Source organism: Eleutherodactylus coqui, chromosome 3 (genome assembly GCF_035609145.1).
Source record: "Eleutherodactylus coqui strain aEleCoq1 chromosome 3, aEleCoq1.hap1, whole genome shotgun sequence".
Lineage (NCBI taxonomy): Eukaryota > Metazoa > Chordata > Amphibia > Anura > Eleutherodactylidae > Eleutherodactylus > Eleutherodactylus coqui.
In genome coordinates this window covers 101,761,814-101,780,848 of record NC_089839.1, presented here as the reverse complement: position 1 = coordinate 101,780,848, position 19,035 = coordinate 101,761,814, and positions in this window count along the sequence as shown.

Here is a 19,035-nt window from a genome sequence, read left to right as displayed (position 1 = left end):
GTGGTGAAAGCAATTTTTTAGTTTTTCTTTTACTCTCTGTGGCATCAATTGGATGAAACTTCCCCATGTTTCGAAGAAAGTTTGTACCATTTTCTCCTTAAATAATGAAGTTTCCGCCCAGTCCATTTGAAATAAGAATGCGAGTTTTTCCAGGAACAGTCTGAATGGGGGGCCTGTTGGTTGCACCCAGGTCTGCAGGATGGCTTTTAGGCCTGCTGCTGCTATAAAATGTAGTAACTTTCTTACTCCCCTTGCACAATGATATGTCTTGGGGTCTAGATATCCAAATATTGCCCACGCTGGTTCTTGTGGGCAGAAGTTTGTCAGGTGTGTTGTAGTGTATTCGCGTATTCGGGACCAGAAGTTTTTTATCAGTGGGCACGTCCACAGGCTGTGGTATAGATTGGTGTTTGGTTCCTGGCATTTGAAACAGTTTGGGGTGTCGTAGATTCCCATGTAAAATCCCTTAATTGGGGTGAGGTATGATCTATGGACTATCTGTAGTCTCATCTCCAGAAACCTAGCTGATGGCAGGCATTTGTGGGCTGATACTAAGGATTCCTTAATTAATGTAGGTGTGAGGTCTGGGTTGTCCAGAGACCATTTCCCAACCCCTGGATCAATGTCCTCTTCTTCCCTCATGTTCCTTATTGCTCTGTATATTTTCGATATCATTCCCTGTGCTCCCGTTTTCTTGGAGATCCAAGTGTCTCCTGCCTGTGTCCAGTCGTGTTCCTGGAACTGCGGTGTAAGGCCTGTGATATAGTGTCTGACCTGTAGGTATGAGAACAGTGGAATAGGGATTTCGGGGTATTTTTGTTTTGTTTCTGCATGAGTTAGGATTCTTTTTTCCTTTTTGTGCAGTAACTTATCTATTGAGTCCAACCCGTGCGCCTTCCATTCGAAAAAGATGTTGTGGGGTTTTCCGTCCTGAAAATTGGGGTTGTTTATGAATGTCAAGTGTGGGGATATGTGTGGTGACGTTTGACTGTCTCTACGTAGTTTGTTCCATGCTTTCCACGCTGCTAATATCAGGGGGTTATGTTTAATTTGCTTTGGCAGTTCTGAGTATGGTTGGTGGAGTACATTTTGTAATTGTATTGGCTTGGCCATTATTTGTTCTAGTGGCGTGTTTGTAAAGTGCGACTTGGAATAAATCCAGTCATGGATAAATCTCGCTTGTGCTGCTAGATTATAATCCCTTATATTTGGTAGGTTGGTGCCGCCATTGTCCTTGTGTTTGTGTAGGGTTTTAAGGGCAATGCGTGGTCTTCCCCCTCCCCAAATGAATTTTCTATATAGATAGTTGATCTTCTTTATGTCTTTCAATTTTAGAAATATGGGGAGTGAATGCAGGATGTATAGTAATCGTGGGAATTCTACCATTTTTAAGAGGTTGATTCTCCCCAGAAAGGAGACCGTAAAGTTCTTCCATACATTTAGGGTCGTTTCTAGTTTTTTGACGTATGGTTCAATATTTGTGTGGTAGAGTGCAGAAGGGTTTTTTGTGAGTTGAATCCCCAAATATTGTATGGAATGTTTTTCCCATTTGAATGGGTGTTGGTTTGCCCATATGGGTTTCGCTGGTCCTCTAAGTAGTAGTGCTTCTGTTTTGTCCAGGTTCAGGGTGTAACCTGAGAGTTTGCCTATTCTTTCTATTTCCCGTAATAGGGGTGATAGTGTTTCCCTAGGGTTGTTGACTATGAGTAAAAGGTCGTCAGCAAATGCTTCCACCTTTATCCTCGTTTCTCCGTAGCACGCCCCTGTATAAAGTGTGGTGTGTGTTAGGAATCTGAGTAGCGGGTCAATTGATATGTTGAACAGTAATGGTGAAAGGGGGCAACCCTGTCGAGCTCCTCTAAAAAGGTCGATGTGGGGGGTATTATGGCCATTGACTGTGAGGATTGTGGTGGCGTTTGTTTGTGTTGTGTTGATATAGTTTGCAAAGGTCTGTCCAAACCCTCTTTTTTTCAGCAGTACGTTTAGGAATGGCCAGGCCATTTTGTCAAAAGCTTTCTCAGCGTCTAGGCTGAGGAGCATTGTTATGGGGTTTTCAGGGTTTTGTGCTGCCACAGTTGCCGCTATGGCGGCCCTGATGTTTTTTAGGGCACTACGTCCTTGCGTGAAGCCCTTTTGCGATGTGTCTAGTATGGACGGTAGGATGGTTTGAAGTCTGTCTGCTAGTATTTTGGATAAGAATTTATAGTCGCAGTTTAGTAGTGCGATCGGTCTGTATGATCGCGGGTCAGTCGGGTCTTTATTTTGTTTGGGGAGTAGAATTGTTCTGGAAGTGCCAAAGTCCTCTATTTGGGTATCTTCCATGTATATTGCATTATATAGTTGGGTCAGCACTGGTACTATGTCTGTTGTTAGTATTTTGTAATATTCTGTTGTGAGACCATCCGGTCCCGGCGTCTTTCCCCCTGCTGCCGCTGCGATTACGTCCCGAACCTCCTCCTCTCGTATATCTGCATTCAGTACTGTTTTTTGTTCCTCTGTGAGTCTCGGCAAGCTCATTGTTTCTAAAAAATTGTGGATGTCCTGTATGTTTGCTGGTTCTGCCCGGTATAGGTTTTCAAAATATTCGTAAAGTGTTTGGGTTATCTCTTCCTGTTTTGTCATCAGGGTATTATCGTTGGTGCCCCTTAGGGTTAATATTGGTTTATGTGGCTGTCTTTGTTTGGTTAGGTTTGCTAACAGTCGCCCCGTCTTGTTGCCCCACCTATAAAATTTATTTTTTGTTAGTTGTGTTTGCCAATGTGCATGTGTGTGTACGAATTCATTTAGCAGGTGTTTTGCTGTGAGGAATATTTGATATGAGTTATCATCTTGAGCGTCTATGTGTTCTTTTTGTGTTGTCAAGAGAGAACTGTGTAAGGCCTCGAATTCTGTTTGGAATTTTTTCCTTTTGTGGGACACGTAGCTTATGATGTGACCTCTCATCACTGCCTTCGAGGCCTGCCAGAAGAGTGCTATGTTGTCTATGTGTTCGCTGTTGTCGTCTGCGTAGTTATTCCAGTGTAGTTTCATGTATTCTCTAAACTCTTCCGATTCCCGTAGGTAGGAGGGGAAACGCCACAGCCGTGACAGCCTCCGAGAGGGGACCAGTTGTAATGTTGTTGCGATCGGTGCGTGATCGCTTAGAGATATCGGATGAATTATAGATTGCCGGTGGCAATCGAATATTTTGTTCGATATTAGAAAAAAGTCTATCCGAGAAAACGAGTGATGGGCGTTGGAGCAGCATGTATATTCTCTGCTGGTTGGGTTTGAAAGTCGCCACGGGTCGCACACGTGAAGTTGGTCTATTAGTGTGATTAGCGCTTGTGTGGTTGGGGTTGGTTGGGTGGAAGGTCCTGTTCTGTCTAGTGAGTCGTCTTGTATGCCATTAAAGTCTCCCCCCAGGATTATGTGGTCGTTTAGGTAAGGTTGTAGCTGTTCAGTTAATGTTGCATAGAATTTTGGTTGGTCTGTGTTGGGGGCGTATATGTTCACCAGGCAATATGTTTGTGAGTCTATGCTGACCCTCAGCACCAGGAATCTCCCTTGTGGGTCTGCTATGGTTTGTATCATCGTGTGTGGTATGTTTTTCCTTATCAGGATGGCTACTCCTCGTGATGCTGATGTATGTGAGGCTGTGTAACATGTTTCTATCCACGATGCTCTCAGCTCGCCCTTTCCCTCTTTTTTCCAATGTGTTTCCTGCAGGAATACAATGTCTGGTTTGTGTCTCTTCAAGTGTGTTAGTACTTTTTTTCGCTTAATAGGTGTGTTAAGACCATCTACATTCCAAGATAGAATTTGTAGTGTTTTGGGTGTGTGGTAATCTGTAGTCTCTACGTCTATAGGCATGTTAATGTATGTGTTTTGGTCATATTTACCGTTGTGAGTGCCTTTCTGTCGTCGCATCCCCCGGTCCCAGCGAGCCGTGGGTGCAACTGAATAGTGGTCGTGCCGTGTCGGCGGGGCCCTTCGATCTCCCTGTTGGGTTCTCTCCTAGAATTCAAATGGGTCATAGTGAAAAACATAGAAAAACTTATATAAACATAAAACATGTATGCAATCTTTTCTTTTGCATTAGTGCTGCCACATCCGCATTATTTGGATCAGGGTCGTGTTGGGGGATCAGGGACCCAGTTCCCTTTTTCTTTCTGTCTCAGCCTCTTCCGTCTTCTTCTTCCAATTGTAGGTGTCTCCTTGCGTCTTCCGGATTGTTAAATATCAAAGTTCTATTGCCTTCTTGAACCCGAAGTTTTGCGGGATACAGCAGTTGGAAACGTGTGTTTTGTTCGTGTAGGGCTTGACAGATTGGAGTGAATAATTTGCGTTTTTGAGAGACTGCAGCTGAGAAGTCCTGAAATATGAGGATTTTCACTCCTTGAATTATCAGTTCTTTTCGTCGTCTGTAGGCCTGTAAAACCTCCTCTTTCGTTGCCCAGTGCATGTATTTGGCTATCACTGGTCGTGGTCGGGTTCGGTTGTTGCGTCCGTCTCCTGGTGGGCCGACTCTGTGGGCCCTTTCAATTATTAAGGGGTCATTTGGCATGTTGAGTTGAAGGGCTTGTGGTAGGTCAGTGGTTAGGTATGTCGAGAGTTGGGCGTTGGTTACCGATTCCGGGATTCCCACAAAGCGTAGATTATTGCGTCGATGTCTGTTCTCTAGGTCGTCTATTTTTTCCCGGAGTGCTTCGGTTTCTAATCGGCTTCTTTGTAATGAGGCTTCTAAGGTGGCTATGGATTGGTCTGTGTTTTGGGACTTTGCTTCCAGCTCTGTCAGTCTTTGGGTGTTGTCTGTAATTTGCGATAGAGCTGAATTTATAGATTTGTGCAATGTCTCTAATCTGTTGTCAAATAATGGTAGTAATATTTTTGAGACCTCTTGCGCCACCATTGTGGCCTGTGTCATTTCTGCACTGTTATCCATCGGTGATGTGGCGGTTTGTGGAGGCGGAGTTTCAGGGTTTTGGTCCGATGTTGTTGTGGCTCGGGGTGAGGCGTTTCTTGGGGAGGGTATGGGTTGTTGAGTGTTCTTGCTCTCTTTTTCTTTTGTACTTTTGGTCGGTCTGTTTTTCTGCTTTCCCCCTGAGTTTGTTTTGTCTATATCTATCTGGCGTGTTGCTCGCGTTGAAGTATTTGAACTACGTTCGTTTAGATATTTGTCCATATTTCAGTTTTCGGTTCTGGTGGGTATGCAGGTTTAGTGTACGGAGAGCTGCTTTTTCCCTGTATCCAAGTTCGTTATTGTTTTGTTGCTGTTTTTTTCGGTGCGGATGCGGCTTCTCGTTTAGTTATTATTCTTGCATTTTTGTTTGAGTGGTTCTATTGGGTTTTTCTGGTGGATTTTGTTCTTGTTATGTTCACTTCTGTCTCCTTTCTCGCCTCCACTCTATTCTGCAGGGTTGGGGGGTCTCTGTTTTGTTGCTGTCCTTCTCCTCCTGTTCGTTTTCTTCCCCTTTTCCACCCCCCCCCCCTCTTGGGGTGTTCCCCTTTTCTTTAGGCGCGTTACCCTTCTGTGTTCCTCCTTTCTTTTTCTCCCCCTCCTCTCAGGCCTTGTTTATGCCCTTGCTGTGTTGTTGGGGCACTGCCCCGGGCCACGGTCTGGTGGGGTTTGTCTACAGTTCGTATGGGGGCTTATGTGTGGTATGACTTTTGTTTTCCCCTTGTTGTTTTCCCTGTGGCTGGTTTCTAGGGTGATGTGTGGGTGGGGGTTATCCAGTCTTCTGTGGGGGGGTTCTGTGTCCTTCCCCCTACTCACCGGGCCGCTGGTATCTCCCCCGAGGCCCCGCGCCTCAGCCCCTGTGTCTCGTCGGGTCACGACCTGCCGGCAGCCCCCCCTCGGTCGGGGCCGGTGATTCGAGTGCCGCCGGGCCGCGGCGCGCCTCAGTCAGGGAGGCCGGTCTCGTAATCGCCGCTCCCGCGGCCACCGTAGTGGGCGGGGTTTGTCGCTGACGTCACTGCCAGAAATTTAGGCCGCGGCTTCTGGTTCTGCTAGGCCGCGGCGCTCCGGTCACTCCGCGGGTGGCGGTCGTGCCCCGGAGGGGATCTCCGGGTCGTCCGGATACCCTGGGGAGGTTACCTCTCTCGCGCCGCTCCGTGTGCCGGCTATCGCGGCCGGGTGGCTGGATCGCGGCTCACGCCGCCGCTCTGCCTCCGCCTCTCCGCCTTCTCCCCGTGTGCCGATGTCTCTCAGCGGGACCTCCGGGCTCCCCCTGGGGCTCCACGGGGGCCCTCTCCGATCAGGGGACCTCGCGGCCTTCGCGACCGGAAGTCCGGGCCCCGGTCTCAGATGTCTCCCAGGCCGCGGCACCCCGGGGGATCCTCGGCGCGTCTCCTGTCGCGGTCAGCAATCCGGTGAGTCCCTCCGCTGGTTGGTTGCGTTTCGGTGTGCCCCGGGCCCCGTGTCCTCTCTCTCCTCCCGCCCGTGTCCCGATTTGGGGGCTCCGCGTGTCGCGTTGCGGGGTCTCCCGGGGGCTTCCCGGGTGTCTTTGGGGTGTGGGGGACTTCTGCCTCGCAAGCCGGGGAGATGTTCGTCCCCGGCAGCTGCTTTTGTAGGGCACCAGAGGGTCCCGGTGGCTCTGGGAGGCTGTGTTCGCAGGAGCTCTGTAGAACACGTCCTGCTCCCTCTGTGTCTTGGGCGGAAGTCCGAGATAAAACTTTTTACCGGAGGCCTCCATATTTGCACCCCGACGCAATCTTCTTCCGTGAACTTTCCCGTATTCTGCGCATGCGACCGCCGGCAAAACACCGCACACATGCGCAGGAGTCGGGGAGCCCAGGAAACTTAATATCTCCTTGCTCTCGGCGACCAACGGTCGCCGAGAGCCTGGAGCAGTGACGGGTGGCCTCGTTGAGCGGTCCCCGGTCACGTGATAAAAAGGTAGCAATCTACCTTTGGCCGGTCTCACATGACCGGATAGGAATTACGGATTCCGCATGCGTTTGATTAGCGGTAATACGCAGATCAATCGCATTGGATTACACAATTACGCTCACATTAGCGGGTTGGAATTGTGTAATCCACTCGCAGAAAAGAGAACGCAGCAGGTTCTATTTTACCGCGGATATCAGCAACATAGAGCCCATTGTGCTCCATGGTCGCGGATATACCCGCAGCCCATACGCAACTACGTTGTATACGGGCTGCGGGTACCCGCGTCATCGCTAAGCGACGGTGCGGGAAATACAAACAACAACAACAACAACAAAAAAAAAGTACTGCGCATGACCGCCCGTGTAAGTACGCAGTTATGCGCAGTACATTACGCGGCCGTACGCAGGGTCACAGCCGGGCTCACAGCCGGGATCCACCTACGGCTGCGTAAGCCCGGCGTTATTCAGACCGCTACCTGTAATACGCAATTTACAAGAAGCCCCGGGAACACTCGCCTTCCTGCAGTTCCAGGAGCACCTTGTTGAGCGCCTTCTGTGTGAGACCGCCGCACCTCGTCAAGCTTACGGAGACTCACGGAACGCCACTTTTTACACCCCATCCCCGCCACTGAGGTCAAAAAATGACCCCCAAAAAGCATGAGAGGAGGGGGGATACCAGATTTTATTGCCCTATGTGCCCATCCCAACCAGCCTCCATAATTACCCGTCTTTGGAAATACCACACAGTTCACATTATTACTTTTATCTAAGATTTGGGGAACGCCGAAAAGGGCGTGGAGGGGGGGGGGGGGGATTTTTAGGGAGTCAATTTTTATTCCGTACAAATGAGCAATGGGGCCTGGAATGTATTCAGTTGTGCCCTGCAATCCAACGGGTGTTCCCTCCATTACAGGCCTTGCCATGTTTCCTGTAAGTAGATTAGGGCCACAATGGGTATGTTTTTGAACACGGGACAAACGGGGGTATCCATTTTGGGGTGAAGGTCTTCATTCCTATGTACACTGTACAAAAAAAACCTGTTTTTAAATTGACAAAATTGCCAAAAAAATGAAAATCATAATTTTTTCCTTCTGCTTTGCTGAAATTTATTCAAATACTGTGGGGTCAAAATACGCAATACACTCCTAGATGAATTCGTTAAGGGGTCTAGTTTTTAAAATGGGGTCATTTGTGGGGGTTCTTTATCGTTTTGGATGCTCAATGGCTCTATAAGTGGGCAATGGGGCCTGGAATTTATTCCGTTGTACCCTAAAATCCAACGGGTGCTCCTTCCATTATAGGCCTAGCCATGCGTCCTTTAAGTAGATTAGGGCCACAAGGGGTATGGTTCTGAACACGGGACAAACAGGGGTATCAATTTTGGGGTGAAAGTCTTCATTCCTATGTGTGCTGTACAAAAAAACAGTTTTTAAATTGATACAACTGCCAAAAAAATGAAAATTGTAATTTTTTTCCTACTGCTTTGCTTAGATTTATTCAAAAATTGTAGGGTAAAAATACACAGTACACCCCTAGATAAATTCGTTAGGGGGTCTAGTTTTCAAAATGGGATCATTTGTGGGGGTTCTCTGTCGTTATGGCAGCTCAAGGGCTCTACAAGTGGGCAATGGGGCCTAAATCACCTTCATGCTAAATTTCTATTCTGAAAGCCACCGACTACTCCTTTCATTTTCGGCCCCATTGTGCATCCAGACATGAGATTAGGGCCACAATGGGTATGTCTCTGAACACGGGAGAAACAGGGGTATCCATTTTGGGGTGAAAGGCTTCATTCATGCGTGTGCTGTACAAAAAAAGCTGTTTTTAAAATGACAGAATTGACAAAAAAACGAAAATCACAATTTTTTCCTTTTGCTTGGCTTGAATTCATTCAAAAATTGTGGGGTCAAAATGGTCAGTACACCCCTAGATAAATTCGTTAAGGGGTCTAGTTTTCAAAATGGGGTCACTTGTGGGGGTTCTCTTTGGTTTTGGCCACTCAAGAGCTCTACAAAAGTGCTATGGGGCCTAAAACGCCTTCAAGCAAAATTTATGTTCTGAAAGACACCGACTACTCCTTTCATTTTGGCTCCCGTTATGCATCCAGACATGAGATTAGGGCCACAATGGGTATGTCTCTGAACACGGGAGAAACGGGGGTATCCATTTTGGTGTGTAAATCCTCATTTTCATGGGCTCTATAGGAAAAAAATATGTCTTTAAAATGACATATTTGCAAAAATATGAAATTTTATTTTTTCTCCCCTAAATTGAACTAATTCCTGAAAAAAACTGGTGTGGTCAAAATACTCATGACCCCCCTCAGTGAATACACTAAGGAGTGTAGTTTTTAAAATGGGGTCATTTGTGGGTGTATCTATTATTCTGACACTTATGAGCCTTTGCAAACTTGCCTTGGTGCAGGAAAACAAAGTGCTCCTCAAAATACTGAAAAGTAATGTTAAATGTGTACGTCCTCTAAATGGTAAAAAAAACACAAAAGTTTTTCAAGTGTGCATTCAGAATAAAGTAAACAGATGGAAATACATATCTTATCAAAAATTTGTACAGTATGTTTGGACATATTTGAGATATTACGGTTGTAAATGTGAAAAAATGAGAATTTTTTCAAAATTTTTCCAATATTGGTACTTTTAATAAATATACACAAATTATATCGGTCTATTTTTACAATCTAAATGAAGTACAACATGTGGCGAAAAAACAATGTCAGAATCACTGGGATATGTAAAGCCTTTACGGAGTTATGCCACGTTGAACGTTGCATGTCAGATTTCCAAAATTTGGCTCCACCACTAAGGCGCAAACAGGCTTCGTCACTAAGGGGTTAAATATAACAACTCAGTGAGATCTATTTTCCCTGATTTTTCGGCGGATCTGCAGAAACAAAGAGCCACCTTCGTGGAAATAAAAAAGAGATTCAAGGATAGAGGCATTCCATACTCTATGGCATACCCGTCCCGTTTACGGATTGCAGCAAATGATAAAGTGATCTTTCTACATTCCCCTACTGAAGCCATGGAGTGGCTCCGTATGCACCTTGCGTCATCCGACGTTGCATAGTCCCGAGTTCTGATCTATGCAATGTAAATTCTGCAAAGAACATTTGGGCCCATGATCCATTGGCCTATGGTTGATACTGTATATGGCTGGGATGAAGAGATATGTCACCTAGCCTTTACGCTGTCCCGGATTGTGGGCTCGTCCCCGGGTAGCCACCGCTGCGGCAATAGCCTGAAGCCATGCTTAAAGGGAAAAAAAATTTTTAGCACATAAACCAATCCCCGATAGGCCATTGGAATGTCCCCCACTCACAACAACTGCTACTTTCAAAATAGATTGTAGCTTACTCTTTTTTTTTAGACACCTGCGACACATTATTGTTAAGCGGGATGTCAATTCTTAGTTGTTTAAGCTGTTACAGTTTCTTTTAAGTTACAAGTAGGTCTGTGCTTATATCCTTCTTTCTAATATGGGTAATATGCTCCCCTACTTGGAAAACCCGACTGTGCTATATGTCATTATGTCTCCCAATGTCGCTGTCATGTCTTAGTTGGAACATGTGAGGCCTGGGCACCGCTAATAAGCGTAAAGCAGTTTTCTCTTATACTAAGCAATTTAATCCCCAGATTGTGGGTTTGCAAGAGACTCACCTCACTATAGATAAAGCAGATACCCTTAAAAAAACGTGGGTACAGTGGACATGTCACTCCTTTCATACTTCTTTCTCCAGATGAGTCTCACTCCTTATTCACAAATCATTAAGATGGAACCCCATAAATGTCAGAAGGGACCCTGAGGGCAGATTCGTATTTGTATACGCAGAAATTGATTCTAAACCCTATGTCATTTTATGGTCCCGGCGGCAGCATTGCACCACATGCTAGGGGCACGCGATGCGAGGTCTCCCATTAAAATCAATGTCAGAAACTCCTGTCCGTCACGGCGGAGGTTTCCGGCATCCCTGAAGTGATACGAGGCTGTTCTCACGTGACAACGCCTCACATCCTCAGGGATTTGACATAGCGGAGAGTGTGATATAGGGGTGGGATTCATGGCCCCATATTGCGCTCGCCCTTTTTGTGAAGTTAGCCTAAGTGAGTAAAATGCTTCTCAGGTTGCTGCCCACCCAACAGGTGGCAATTGTTTTTTTTTTCACCAGAGGGCAGCAACCTCCTCCTTCTGGGGTCCTACAAACTGCTGCCTCACGGTAGGGGCCCCGCTGCTAGTGCGTGCAAGAATGTTTAACGTAAAGAGAGTATTAAAGGCCCACTCCAGTGAATTCATTTCTCATTCATTATGTAACTAGCCCCCCGCCACCCCACCCCCAGTATATATTGTTTAAAGTGCACATTAATCACACCAGATCTGTACCTTCTCATATGTATGAGTGTATATATGTATTCCTCTTCACATCTATTTCATTAAGCCTGAGTAGGTTTGAAAGCTCGCTAGAACATCATGTCTTTTTGTTAGCCATTAAAAGGTATCATATCTCCAAGATTACATGGTTTTCTTGCTGGGAACAATCACATTTTGCTCTGCTGGCTAACACCGTACCAAACCTTTTTTTGTTCCTCCTATTACAGTGACTGATGATGATCACACGGCTCCTGTCAAAAAAAGCAGGCGGACTATAGGTAGTATTAACGCACGAGAATCCCGCTAGTAAAAACAAAACCTGAAAAAACACGTCCATCCGAAGATGTTCTCGCTGCGTATCTCATGCATCAATAGAGGACATGCTGCGTCTTTTATCATGTGTGCCTGAATGGCGCAGTGTAAATGGGCTTTTAGTACTGTGTATTACACATGTAAAAAACAAGTGTAAATCACTTACATTTTATTAAATATTAAAATAATAAAAAGGTAATAAAAGTTTAAAAAAAAAAAAACCTTTTACCAGATGTATAATAAAAAAAATCTACATAAAAAGACAAAAATCTATTTGGTATTGCTAAAAAATAAATGAGGCCCCACAGAACTATGTCGATGGAAAAATAAAAAAAAGGTATGGCTGTCAGAAGATTGCGGAAGAAAATAATTTTTAAAAATAAAATATCTTTGGAAAAAAAAGTGGTAAAGCAAAAAATAAAAATAATTTTTTATGTTAGTAATCGTACTGACCCATAGAATATAGTTCTCACGTCATTTTTGCTGCACTGTGTACGCCGCAGAAACAAGATGCACCAAAAGATGGCAGAATTTACACTCAATATCTGACCACCTTTGCAAAATGGCGATCGAGCCACAAAACAGAAAAAGGTTGAATATGTGGCATGCGCCAAAATGTGTCACCTTTTTACACCAGAAACCCGGCAAACATCAGTTAATACATTTCCCCTACAACATCCTGATAAAGTAGTGTAGAAGGAGGCCAGACTAACGAGAGAAGTTCTAATTACTGTAACAACTATAAGGGCGCAGTCAGACAAGCAAATTTTTCACGCATGTAAAAAAAATAAAAGCACATGGCATGTAGAAAATAATCACGTGACCGGGTGCATTTTCACTCGCGTCCTATCTTTTGTAGGTGCGCATTTTAAAGAATTCTAAAAAACGGACATATGACCGCTTTCATTAGAAAGCATTGGTTCTAATAGATTCGTTTCGGAAACGCGCCTATACATGCAGGAAAACTTTGCTGGTGTGACTGAGCCCTAAAGCATGTGGAATGTCCTCTTACACAATGTAACTACATGACCATCTACCTTGGCCAAATGGGAATTCATCCACTTGGTAAATGTTCTCTTGAACGGCTTCTTGCTCATCTGAAAAAGAAAGATTAGAATTATGATAGGATATTGGGCATTGTGGCATTATGGGGCCAATGCTACGGCTTAGGCCCAATGCCCACGGACGGAAATTCTGCAGCGGGATTGGCACGCTATCATAGGATTGCGTTAGTTTATGCACTCTAAGGGCGCCTACCCACTGGCGTTGCTGATTTTCGTGCGTGAAAAACGCAGCGTTTTTCGCGCCTTTTTTGCGGCGTTTTTCGTTAATTTCCATTGACAATCATGGGTGCATTAAGGGGGTTGTCTCACGCCGAAACGGGTTTTTTTTAAATTCAATAGGCCCCCCGTTCGGCGCGAGACAAACCCAAGGGATGGGTTTAAAAAAAAAAAAAGTTTATTACTTACCCGAATCCCCGCGCTCGCGGCGACTTCTTTCTTCCTTTACCAAGATGGCCGCCAGGATCTTCACCCACGATGCACCGCGGGTCTTCTCCCATGGTGCATCGTGGGCTCTGTGCGGTCCATTGCTGATTCCAGCCTTCTGATTGGCTGGAATCGGCACACGTGATGGGGCGGAGCTACGAGGACCAGCTCTCCGGCACGAGCGGCCCCATTCACCAGGGAGAAGACCGGACTGCGCAAGCGCGTCTAAAAACGCCAGAAGACAGCGAATTTAGACGGATCCATGGCAACGGGGACGCTAGCAACGGAGCAGGTAAGTGAATAACTTCTGTATGGCTCATAATTAATGCACGATGTATATTACAAAGTGCATTAATATGGCCATACAGAAGTGCTGAACCCCACTTGATTTCACGAGACAACCCCTTTAAGAGAAAAATAAGGAGACATATGCAACTGACAGTTCCTATGTGAAAAATTGCAACGCAACGAAAAAAAAACAACAAATGGACAAGAACACATTCTATGCTAATTGCTCTTCAGAAAAAACGCAAAACGCAATTTAGCATCGCAGGAAAAAAAAAAAAAAATTTAAAAAAATAAAAAAATCGCCAGTGGGTAGGCGCCCTAATGCTGGCTTATGATAAATCGCAGCATGTCCTAATTCTGTGCGGCCCCACGCTGGATGGGTAAGTATGAGACTCTATATGAATACACATATATTATATATATTCTAAACACACACATTTTATATAAATATACAAGGGCAACATCACACGGGCTTATGCACAACTACGATCGCCGGTACGGAGCATAGTTGCGCATTAATGGAGGGTTTTTCCCCCTTCTCGGCCCGTTCAAACTCCATGCCATTGTGCAGAAGGCTGAAAATAATTGGGGGAAGATAGGTGCGACGTAGTATTCACTCCCGAGAAAAGAGCTGAAATCAATTGTCTCGTGATTATCACGGCCGCTTAAAGGAACAAAATCATGTGCATGTGTTCAAACCCCTAGTAATACAGTATGCTAGGCTGAAGAATGACACCAGGGGTGCGGATTTTGACTGTTTTTGGTTGCAAAAATGCTGCATAATTAGCAGCAGAAATTTCTACCGTGGACAGTCTGCAGCACTTCTGCCACCTGTAAGCATACAGTAAGTCAGCTTGAGGTATGCTGCCACATACAGAGTGGCGTCAGTAGTAATAGTATCCCCCAGAGTGGCTTCACTAGTAATGGGGACCCCACCCCCACAGAGGCCTTGGTAGTAATAGTGTCCCCCCATATACTTACCCTTCTCCTGGTCTACAGAGCTCTCTCTTCTCGGCGCTGCTGCAGGCAGAAGTGTGTGCACCCAAAGCAACATCTCCTCCCTTCTCCTCTCCTCCTGTGGAACAAATGAGGATCGGTCAGGGGAGAAGGATCCTGGATGCACACACTGCCGTCCGCAGCGCCACTGACTGATTACAAGCCAGGGAGCTTAGACCCTAGGAAAGGCAGGACACAGGGTCCCAAAGTGGGACTGTCCTGCCTAAATTGGGACGTCTGGTCACCTTATATAAGGGCTTAAACAGATGAGTGCGATATGTAGAGAATAGAACCCATTGATTGCAAACGGGCTCATTGCGGCTGTATTTGCCCTATCTTGTGCGTGTTTGTGCACCATAGAGTCCCACGTGAGGTGGGCAAGCGCGCACATCTGCCTACGCGGGTATGCACTAAGTGCAGTGCAGATCTGCAATCATCCACGTTAGGCAAATTAGCTTTTTAAATCAGGGTGCGGTGATTCCACTGCTTGTGTGAACGAATGGAGCCTGCGGACATACACTCCATATTTGCACAGGCATGAATGTTAAATACACTCGTTCACTGCGCAAAAAATGTGCAGGAGTGAGCGTGTTACGTTACACGCTCGTCTGTCGTTGCCCTAAACCTGACTATATCTTGCACACAACCTCTTATTCTCCCAGACTTTAGATTGCACTCACAAGCTTGTCTAATAAAATAGTCTTTATTGTCTCAGTGTAAATAAAAAGTCCTATAATACCGTATTACTGCGCCAATTTGCAGCCCCCAACAATAACTCACACAGCAACCGTAGATTTATAACATCCTCCTAACATTTCTGTATGACCCCTTTCTATCATTTGACACCTCAGCATTAATCCCCATTGTGGATAAATCCATCTATGACCTCCATAGAAGCATCTCCGCCCGCTACACCCAGATCTGCACTGGCGAGGGCGCTGCCCGCTGTAACATATGGAGATACACATCATGTATCTGGATGATGGACACTTATTAAATGACCTCTCACAAGACTTTATTATTCCTCTCATTAGTACAATTTATGTTTTTTCCTCCGCCGGGTTCATTTCAATTTCCAATCAACCGTAAGTTTTATAAAACTCCAAAAGTTTCTGATGAACTATGGGCACCACTGCCAACCCAGACATCAAGTGCCATCCCTGCCCATCTACTAATAATGTGGCACTGGAAGAACCAGCTATGATTTTCTCCATTTCCCTGGGCACTAGACCATCACTCATGGTGGCCACATCACAGTGTATATGGCAGAGCAGGGTACTGGCAGGCAAAGTACTGGCAAGCCTGGTACTGGCGGCTTCACTGACCTTTGACCTCCAATCGGCCAACTGCCATTTCCTTTCAACTGACGACGGCAGCGGTTGGATCGAAGATTACAGGACTGAGAAAAATGGAGTCCAATGGACAAAAAGGAGACGTCGAAAAGCGCAAAAGAGAAGACGAGAGCGTGAGCGGACTCACAGCTATAAAGAGGAGGAGGAGTGGAGAGGATGAGGAGCCAAGACCAGGCACCAGCCAGGACCTTCTACCATCAGACCGCGGATTTGACATCAAGCGCTTCACCGCCCTTCAGATCTTGGGCAGAGGAAGCTTCAGCGAGGTAAGTTATATGACTGTTATTTTCTGGGAATGGCGCAGTGACGGCTCCTCCACATATCAGTATTTTGCTCCCTTCTTTTTACGGTTTTTGCTGCGCAAAATTAATAGTTTGCTCAAATTATAGCACAGCTCATTACAGACACAATGATACCACATGTGGGGGGTTTCTTAATTTTTTTTTTCATACAAATAGGGGAAAATGAGCAAAAAAAGGCTTTTTAAAATGTACTTATTTAATTTTGCTTTTTGACACTGTTTATGTCCCTGAAGGGGACCTGATCCATAGCAGCTATGATTACTATTACAACCTTATCGATTGTAAAAACAATCATAGGCAACAGTAAAGCAAGACGCCTCTATCTAGCATCCTGCCACCCATCGCAACCCATCGGCCCTCCGCGATTACATCGCAAGGGTCCAATGACATCACAAGGAAAGCGCCCTTCCTCTGTGAATCCTTTAATTTGCCGTGATCTACATAGATCGTGGTATGTAAGGAGTTAACAGCAGGGGTCACTGTCCTTCTGCACCCCGGCTGTCACAGCAGGAGGCCGGCTATCAGAAACAGTCAATGGAAAACCTCGCATCACACGCCATACAATCTGTTTTCCTGTCCCATTGAAAACAATAGACAATGGATTTTGAGGAACATGCAAAGAAAACATGCTGCAATTTTTTTTCCTTGCACCAAGATGCGGTGCGGGACAAAAAGAGAAAAACGCTCATGTATATGACTCCATTCAAAAGAACGGGGTTCTAATTTGCACAATCTTCTTGGCCATGTGAAAGCGCCTAGTGATAAATCCACCATGTGATAAATATATATGATTTTCCCTTCTGGCCGCTGTCAGTGATAATTTCTTATCTGCTTTCTTAAGGTGGTCCTGGCATCTTTTCCTGGAAGGAACACCTTCATGGCCATCAAGGTTGTTGACAGAGGAAAGAGCAAGGCAGACGTCATAAGGAGAGAGCGGCGGATACTCCTGAAGGCCCAAGACTGCCCCTTCATCTACCATCTGTATGCCGCACAGCAGTCTGCAGACCGGGCCTACTTCATCACGGAGTATCTGTCCGGAGGAAGCCTGGCGGCGATGATCAGGATGTGCGGCAGCTTGGACATCAACCATGTCAGGTGAGTAAATGACTAATCAGGAGACGGGGGGATACTGAGGGCGACATGACAGATATAGAAGAGTGGAGGGCGTACAGGTGACACTATGATGGTGACATGACGTCGGGGACTTATTTCATGTCATTGATACTACACTCTTCTCTCAGATTCTACACAGCGGAGATTGCATGCGGCCTCCAGTTCCTGCACCGACGCTACATCATCCATCGGTAAGCACAACTTTCCCACATCTCCCTGTTTCCCTGGTGAAGATAATGTACCCAGCTTTCCCAGAGTCCTGAATTAGGACTGGTTAAGCTGTGGTACATTATTTCTCTACTACATTATTACTGCATCACTCAACAGATTAACCTTTTTACTTTTCTTCATTGTAGTGACATAAAGCCGGCGAACATCATGCTGGACGGAGATGGACACATCCGCCTGATTGACCTGGGGCTGGCCCAAGACGGCGTCGTCCCGTCTAAGAAGATCAGCGGAGTGACAGGCACTTATAGATTCATGGCCCCAGAGGTGCTTCGTGAGAAGGACTACGATGCAGCAGTCGACTGGTGGGGCCTGGGGATTGTCGTATCCTGGATGGCGACAGGACAGTCCCCCTTCTACCACGGCTCCTCCAGGAGAAAGATCATCAAGTCCATCACCAGAAAGAAGCCAAAATTCCCATCTTGGCTAGATGCTGACGTAAAGCATCTTCTGAAGAGACTGCTGCGGAAGAAGCCAAAGAAGAGGCTGGGTGTCCACAAGAATATCAGAGGTCACCGATTCTTCAACACCGTGAATTGGGAGGAGCTGGAGATGAAAAGAGCAGAGCCGCCATTCAAACCCTTCAGCAGAGTTCCCAGGAATCGAGACCTGCCGTGGCCGGAGGGTGGTACACCCCTTCACCCTGTGGACGGATTCTCGTACACTTCACCAAGCTGGACCCGGTAAGATCTTCCTCCTCTAGGGTTGATGTTCTTCAGGCAGACCTCTGTGTTGATTATCATTGTTCCTCTGGTGTCAGACAGCTCAGGAGGTCATATAATAACATTATTATTGCTCCTGTAAATACCATGTCTCTACTTCTTCTTAGGATGACGAGAAGAATCCGATTGTGAAGGAAGCCGCGACCATCTGGTAAGTATCCTCTATACACACTCACACATACATATCTGTACACCTATACACACAGGACACCTACAATCATATCCATACACTGTAGCAAAACTTCACATACCGTAGAAAGCTTAATACATAAACCATTTCCTCTAACATAGCAAAGGACTTTGGGGAAAATATATTAAGACCAGCAATATGGCCTCTATTATGGCTTCCACAATCACAAAACTCCCAATACCTCATAGTAAAGACACAGTTGCAGAAAATAACTTTTTTATATCAGATCCCAATCAGATCCTGATACAAGTCATCATGTTACAGTAGTTCACTGGTTTATATCCACAACTGGTAACACTGACAATTCCTTCTTATGTCTTGTAGGCTCGGCCCACGACAACTGTCTGCTGAACACACGACTCTGCTGCTGTAGAAGACCCCGGCTTACCAACAACATCCTCTCTCCACCAACTGCATCCTGCGTATTACCATCATGCTACCCCGACCTTGGCATCCTTCGGCTGGCATCGAACATCATCCTCTCCTGAAGACCCTCTACGCCCCCAGGAGCGGCCTGTGCTTGATTGGTAACTGGCGAGTTCAGGAACAATAGCCCGAGTGACTATTATCCCTGAACTCCTGGTTACTAGTAAGACCTCGGCACAGGCCAGGTAAGCAGCACGCACCACATACATGAAGGTTAGACACTAGTGTAGACACTAACACATACATAGACACAAATATACACACAGATAGGTGTAGATGTCGGCTTTGATCTTGGGACTTGCTCTGATCGCCATATTTGGGGTCAGGAAGGAATTTTTCCAACTTGAGGACAATTGGCTCATACCT